This window comes from Pteropus vampyrus, unplaced genomic scaffold (assembly GCF_000151845.1).
Source record: "Pteropus vampyrus isolate Shadow unplaced genomic scaffold, Pvam_2.0 Scaffold250, whole genome shotgun sequence".
Taxonomy (NCBI): Eukaryota; Metazoa; Chordata; class Mammalia; order Chiroptera; family Pteropodidae; genus Pteropus; species Pteropus vampyrus.
Window position 1 is genome coordinate 823216 of NW_011889031.1, and position 8020 is coordinate 831235.

Genomic DNA, 8020 nt, shown 5'->3' on the forward strand with positions numbered 1-8020 from the left:
GTTTCACTGTGAGATTAATTTGTATTGTTGAATGTAGCTGTAGTTCCTTGGTTTTCCTCACATATGTGTAATATTCTTTTGTTTGAATATTCTGCAATTTTATTGTTGAATCGTTGATGGAAATTTGTATTTTTCAACATCATGACAGTTGTGAGTTGTCATGGGAATATACCTAGTAGTAGAAATTGTTGGGTCGTAGGGTATGTGTGTATTTGATTTTACCACTAATACTAAATTGTTCTCCAAAGTAGACATAACAATTGACACGAGCATTAGTTGAGGATGAGACTTCTTGGTTGCTCTACATCTCATCGATCCATGGTATTATTAGACTTTTCCATTTTTTCTAATTCGGTAGGCGTGCATTGGTATTTCATTGCTATTTTAATTGCCTTTCCTTGATTATTAATGAGATTGAACACTTGTCCAAATACTTACCGGCCTTTCGTTAAGCTCCTCGTAAGCTTCTTGCCTGATTTGTAGGTGTTTTTTATATTTTTTGATTATTAGTTGTTATGTAGGTTGCAGATATCTTCTCTCATTCTATAGTTTTTCTTTATATTCTCCTTTTTGGGTCTTTTGATGAAAAGGAATTTTTTCTTTTAATATAGGAAAATGTATCAAGTTGAAGATTTATGGTTATTGCTTATTGTGTCTTTTACCAAAGTGTTATACTTCAGGGGGCACCTGGAGTAGTGTGAGATTGTGACACTCCATTCTCTTATATTTTTTAGAACTTTGTAGTTTTGCTTTTCACTTTTACTTCTTTTTTCCATCTGCCGTTGAGTTTTGCATGTTTTTCGAGGTAGGGGGTCAATTCCTTTTTTTGCTATATGAATACCCAGTTGTCCTCGCACCATATATCAAAAAGTTCTCCCTGTATTCACAGGTCTAAGGCACATCTATCACATATCAAGACTCCGTCTATGCGTGGGTCTGGTTTTAGGCTCTCTGTTCTGTTCCATTAGTCTATTTGTTTGTCCCCATCTTGAGTCCCAAGGTCTTGCTGTAAATTTATAAGAGTTAATGCTTGTGGGAGCATGTCTTCTCACTTTCTCACTTTGTTGTTATTCAAGGGTATCTTAGCTATTTTTGGGCTTTTGAGTTTTCAAGTACATATCAAGGTTAAGGTGGTCTTACAAAATAAGTTGGGAGTGTTCTTTTCTGTTTTCCAGAAGAGCTTTTTTAATGCTGAAATTATTTCTTAAAGGTTGGTAGAATTTGCCATGAATGAATAACATCTGGTATTAGACAGGTTCGTGTATATATATGTGTGTGTGTGTAAGTGTGTGCATGTGCACATGAACATATATGTGTTTGAAAGATTTTTGATTATAGATTCATTTTATTTAATGGTTATAGGACTTCTTGGGTTTTTTTGGTCTTCCTGAGGTAGTTCTTTGGTTAACTTTTTAAAAAGTATTAGAACAGTTCATATATTTTTCAAATGTATTGGTGCATTAATGTTCGTATTCATTATTACTTATTTAATATCTGTAGCATCTATAGTAATGTCCCTTTATTATTCCTAATTTCGGTTATTTGTGCTTTTCCCCCCTTTCTTTGGATCAATCTCACTAGAAGATTGTCAATTTTATTAGCTATTTCAGAAAACTTTTGGGCTTTGTTTGTAATCTCTGTTATATGTTTGTTCTTTATTTCATCAATTTTTGGTTATTATGAATAAAGATGCTATGACAATTCTTTTTAAAAAAATTATTTAATTTTTTATGGTGACATTGGTTAACGAAATCCAATAAGTTTCAGCTGTACACTTTAACAGTAAGGCATATATATATTTACACTGTGTATTCGCCTCCCGTAGTTAGATTTCTTTCTGTATGACAAGGCTTGTGAGAGTCTTTTGGTGGCATATGTTTTTATTGTTCTTGGGTAAATCAGTAGGAGTGGAACCACGTCTATCAGTTTAATAAGAAACTAAGACTCAGAAAGTTCAGTTTCATAATGGTTGGACTATTTGCACTCCTACCAACAAGGTGTGAAATTTCCAGGTACTAGACATCTTTGCCAACATTTGGTGTTAGTCTTCTTAATTTGATCAATTTTGGTAAGTAAACAGACTGATATTATTTATCATTATATTTTTCTCCTTATAACAGTTAAAAAGTTTTACACTCTTTATTCACTTAGTGGTCACCCTAGAACTCAAAAAGTGCACACTTAATTTATCGAAGTTGCAATATGTTTCCCCTCCTCCCAGAAGATATAAAGAACTTAGAATATCTGAATTTTGTTTACCTTCTTCCCAACTTATATGGTATTGTTTTGATGCTTTTTATTTTACTTGTTATCTCCCAAGACATTATTTTTTTGTTTTATACGCATTTTTTTATTCAGATTTTATTACATATTTAATATATATAATATGTATTATATATATTACATATATATATATTTTTGCTCTTTCTCACTCTTGCTTCTCTCTCTCTTTTTTTTATTGTTATTTATGCCTACAGCATCTGGTCTTCCTAGGTGGTCTCCCATCCAAGTACTAAGCAGGCCCAACCCTGCTTAGCTTCCGAGATCAGACATGGAGCTTGTTCAGGGTGGCATGGCCGTAGACCATGGATTGTGGCTCCACTGGGGCACAAACCCAGAACCTTCTGTGTGTAAAGCAGACGTGCTCACTGTTACACTATGGAACCACATCCACTCTTACTTCTCAAATCACCCATTTAGGATTACTCTCCTTCTGTTTGAAGCACATGTTTCAGAATTTACATTAATAAGGATTTATTCATGACTGATTTTCAAAATTTTAGTCTGTTGTAAACTACCTTTTTTTTTTAAAAAAGTTAAGTTTGTTAGGGTTTAAAATTCTAGATTGTCAGGTTTGTTTGTTTTTTCCTTTCAAGTTGTCAATCATCTCCTACCACTTCTGGCTTCCATTTTTGCTATTGAGAAGTCACCTTTTGTCTCCCTTTTGCAGATAATCTGTATTCTTCTTATAATCATTTTAAAGTGAGAGGAAAAAACAACTTTCCCAAGGTTACAAGGCAGATTTGGTATTAAATTAGTTCCTTTGATTCAAAAGCCCACTACAAATGGCACCTGCCTCTGTAGGGCGCATACCTCAGTGTTTTCAAAAACTCTTTGGGTGGCATTCCTGACTGTTATCGTGCCGATTTCTACCCCTATCCTTTGTACCAAAACATTTCTAAGAAGTAAAACATGTAAGAGGGTTTTTTGTTTGTTGGTTTGGTTTGGTTTGTGCTTGGAATTTTGGTGGTGGTAGGGACAGAAATGAAAGATTTGCTTTAAAGAGGTGTTGAGGATTATTTTACAACTCAGTCATTCCTTCACACTAAATTCTAAAATCTCGTTTTTAGTATCCTTAAGGTCTACTCAGGGAGGCAAACGCTCCCTTGAAAATGCCAAAGCTGCTCCAGTATTCAGAATCTCACTGGAGTCAACCCTTTTTGAGAATTTCCCAGAAAGCCAAGCTTGGGAACACAGTGGCACTGCAGCTCACGCTGTGATGGCCCGGATTTCAGAGGCCAAGGCTTTGGGGGCCCGAGCTGGGAAGGCCCAGGCCTGGGAGACTCAGACTTGTGAGGCTCATGGCAGGGGCAGCCAGCTAAGCAGAGCTCTTCACTGGAGGTCCAACGAGGCCCATCGAGGTCCATCTGGTCCAACGAGGTTGCGTACATCCTGGCCCAGGCGGGCTGCTCCGTGAGGACAGTCAGCCTGTGGCTTCATAATGGAGGCTGTAAGTCTGGGGACCAGGAATCATGGATCCATAGGGGGCTAGCAAGACAGAGGCCTGTCCAGGCTTCAAACTCCAAGGTCCCTGGGATCTGCAGAGGCTGGAGACTTGGTACTCTGAGCGGGGCAAGAGCCAGATTACTGCACGCCCAGGAGCGGGAGAGGGTTAGAAGTGCGGGGTGTGTGGACATGAGGACGGTGAGGCTGGAGGTCAGGGTCAGGGCCGGGACTAGAAACTGTATCTTGATCTTCTAGGAACTGGGGGTTGAGGGGCTGGTCACCGGGACCGTGAGCGATGTGGAAACAGCTCAGGCCTGATGTCCGCAGCCCTGAGAGGGGTCACTGGTGGGGAGCATGTTCCCTTGGACCCTTGAGGAGCCAGATGGTTCTCAGAGCCCTCCTCGACTCCCCCCCCATGGAGTTTTCTCATCATCTGCATCTTCCTGATGTTCCTGATCGGGGTTCCTCTCCTCTTGCTGGAGATGGCGGCTGGTCAGAGGATGCGCCAGGGCAGCATCGGCGTCTGGAAGATCTTCTGCCCCTGGATTGGCGGGGTGGGGTACACCAGCTTCCTGGTGAGGAGCCCGGAGCTACCTGGGCCTGCCCTTCACCCTCGTCCCGGCGTAGGGCCGGTGATTTCACTTCTGGGGGTCAAGTCCCTTCAATGCCCCACTCCTCTGTCGAACCCCCTCCTTTTTCTGGTCCCCACCCTTCCTCTCCAGCCACCTCCTCCCTGGCCCCCAAGGGCGCTTCATCGCCATCTCGTACTTGAATGCATTCAGTGCCTGGACTCTCACCTCCTTGGGCCAGCCCTTCTAGTTTCCCGTTTCACGGGAGCGCTGTCCCCTGCTGAAGGACGCCAGCGATTTTGGTGGGGAGGAGGTGAAAGAGGGTTGCATAGCAACTTTTTGGATATCTCGTCTGTTCACTATGAATAGCCAGCACCTAGAAGACTCTCTGGCACATCGCAAACACTCTCATGGTTATGGGATGCACGAAAGGGTCCCCGCCTTCATCCTGAGGGCCCTGGGTACTCATGAAAGGTAGAGGAATGTTTTGGACGTCTTCTTGGGTTGGGATGGAAGACCAATGAGGGAGAAGATGAGAGAGGATGCAGCTCGAGCGGAGGCGGGGTTTAGAAGTGAAGCAGAATATTTGCAAGTTGCTGAAGTCCAGGCTGGCCGCTGCCCCTGGGAAGTGTGAGGTGCGCCTGGGCCCCCCACCGTGTTGGGGCCCTTCCTCCCGGGTCCCCGCAGACCTGGTGATTCTGTGGAGCCGCCCCGTCCACCCCGTTCTTCGCTGGCCGTGGTGCTGTCTGTCTCCAGTGGTGCCGCTAGCCCTGTCTGTGACCACCCCGTTCTTCTGTCTCTGAAGACCATCGCCCGTGTGGCCTGGACTCAAGCAGTGTGAGTCTCCCTGTCCAGACCCCAGACCCTCCTCAGGAGTGGGGGCCAAATCTTCAATCCACTCTTGGCCTAAAGACCCTATCATCTCATTTTCAACTCCCCAAAGACTCATTACTCCTCTGCCCTGGTTCCCTTCCCACTCTTCCCTTCCGCCATCTTTCCTCTTCTGAGAGCTTCGATGTTCCGATCCCCTTTCCCATCTCTCCAGTCGAAAGAGGTGCTTTGACAGCACCCATCATGGGGGCTGCTCATGATAATTGCCCTTTTTTCATGGTCATCCTTGCCATCCCTATGTACTTTGTATACTGCTGCACCCATGCCGTTCCCTTCAGATGCACACGCTGGGATGGGTCTGTCACATCCTCCGAATCCCAGCCCCTGAGTATGCCTTACCAGGCATCAAAGAGCTCCAAAAGGAGGAACTCCTACAAGGTGATCATCAAATTACGGATCAACCTGTCGTGTGACTTCCTAACTTCACTCACATGGCCCAATGTCACGTGTCCTTCAAAACAGATCTAACAGGCAATTATCAATACCAGCTTGAAACTGTTGGTGTCCTTGGAAAAACTCCTTTTATTCTCAAGAGTCGGGGCATCATTTGGGGGGCTCTTGGGGCCTGGCCATGCAGACCTCCTCCTGGGCCCCTCTGGTTGCCAATGTCTTTGGGTTCCCCCATTCCCTTTCTCAGTATGTCCACACGCTCATCACATACGCCGTGCGTGGGTTGTGACCCTGCTTCTCCAACGGTCTGCCCAGCTTCTGGGACGGAGCTGGGCAATAAATCAGTCCCCTGGGACTCCAAGCTGGGTGCAGGAGGACCTGTTTTATTTTTCCTCCGATGTCTCGATGTTCAGTCTTCCTCTCGGAGCCTTTCATGCTTTTGAGAGCTAAGCCTCCAGCCCTGAGCTCCTGCCCTGTCCTTAGGTGGCAAGTGCAGATGCTAGATTTCTTGACTTCCTTTATCCGGGGACTGGCCTGACATCAAGACATACCCAGGACGAGGTGGCTCAGTAAGATGGGGAGGGTATTCACGTGCTGGCTAATGGGACATGGGGATCCCAGCACGGCTCTAAAAATTATTGCTAAAAACAGTTTCCGAGACCGTTGTGGACTAAGCGATCCACACAGTAAGTGACCTGTGAAGGGACGGATGGCGGTGGGGGCCGCGGCTCGCCCTGCTGGGCCCACGAGCGCCCCGTCTCCCCTGGCCAGAGACATGCTTTTATGACAGGGCTCGAGCGAATGAATTCGCCTGGCGGATGAAAACCGAGCGGGTCTGGGACCTGCGGGAGGGGACTCGGCAACCGAACCGAAGTAAGTCCCCAAGGGGACCAGTTGGTCGGCGACGGGGTGGGGGCCGTGGGCGGTGGCTGGGATTCCCGATGACGGGTCAGCGTCCCGCGAGTGCTCAGAGACCCCCGGGCTTGCGGTCACCCAGCTGCCACAGGGAGGCGCCTCTGCGTGGGCGTCTGTGACAGCAAGAAAAAGCCGTCGTCTCCAACGGGCCCCTCGTGGGTCCGGCAGAAGGAGAGAGCCGGGACCCGAGTCTGGACACCCGGAGTGTCACGCTCCTCGAGCTCGGGGACAGGAGGGCCGGAGGGGCTGCGACCCCCGTCATCACCCGCGGGCTCCTGACCCTGTGGCCCCGCCCCCTCCAAACGCTCGTCCCGGACCGCGCTGCGGAGTCGGGTAGGGCGGCGCGAGGAGGCGGTGCCCTTGTCCTCACGGCCCGGAGCCCGAGCTGGCGACCGCCTGCTTCCTGGGAGCCCAGGCGCTCACCCGCCCTTCAGTCCCTTCTGTCTCTTCTGGCCGCCAGCGCCAGCGCGGGGAGCAGAGCCCGCGGGAGAGGTGCTGGGCGGCGGGGCGCACAGCCGACGGGCCGGGAGGGGGGCCGGAGGGGCTGGGGTGCCACCTCCCCGACTCTAGGCTTCCCTCCTTGGGCCACCGGTTGAAGGCCCTTTAGGGGTGTCGCTTAGCAGAGGACTCTCTCTCGTGGGCACTTCTCTAGCGAGCCCTGGGGTCCTTGTCGTCTGGTCAGCGTCCGTGGCACCCTCGCGCGGGACGAGCGAGTTTTCTTCTGTGCCGCTGTTGGGACCCTCTGGCCTCGTCGGACAGTGGAGCCCGTTCCGTAGTAGGAAGCCATACACGAGTTCCTCGCAAGACAGCAGGCGATACAGGTATTGTCATCCTCAGGTTTCATCAGGAGACCAGGAAGAAAGAGGGGTTCACGCAGTGAGTGAGGCATAAAGAAAGCCTGACAAAGATTCTTTTCTCGTGGCTCCTGGCCTCTTTATATTGGACACTTTCAAACACGTATAAAAGAATAACGATGAATTAATTCGTGCTCATCGCCCATCCTCAGTTACTCAGGACCAGTGTGCCCTCATCCCCCGTCTCCCCACTGCATGCCTCTTCATTATTTTGAGTCTCAAATTTACCATTTCATCTGTACATATGTCAGTACCTAGCTCCAAAAAAAGTCCCTTTCAAAAAAACCTGATGAAATTTATCACACCGAAAACAAGTGAGAGTAATCCTTTAATATCATCAAATATTCAGTCAGTATTCAGATTTTCCTGGTTGTCTCATTTTGTTTTTTCTGGTAGCTTTTTTTTTTAACAGCTTTATTGAGATGTAATTCACAGACCATCCAATCCATTCATTTAAAATGTACAATTCAGTTGCTTTTAGTGTATCACGGACTTTTGTATCTACCATCGGCCAATTTTAGTACATTTTCATTATCTCAAAAAGAAACCCCAGACCCCTTAGCTATCACCCCAACTGCCACAGCCCCTAGCCCCAGCCTTAGCCACTAATCTACTTTTTGTTCTATAGATTAGCCTATTCCGGACATTTTATAAAAATGGAATCTTACAATATGT

General features: G+C 47.0%; 1 pseudogene; it reads right to left on the minus strand.

Annotated features, from left to right (window-relative positions):
* Positions 1–2468: 2468 nt before the first annotated feature.
* On the minus strand, positions 2469–2584 carry LOC111729188 (annotated as a pseudogene).
* Positions 2585–8020: the final 5436 nt, after the last annotated feature.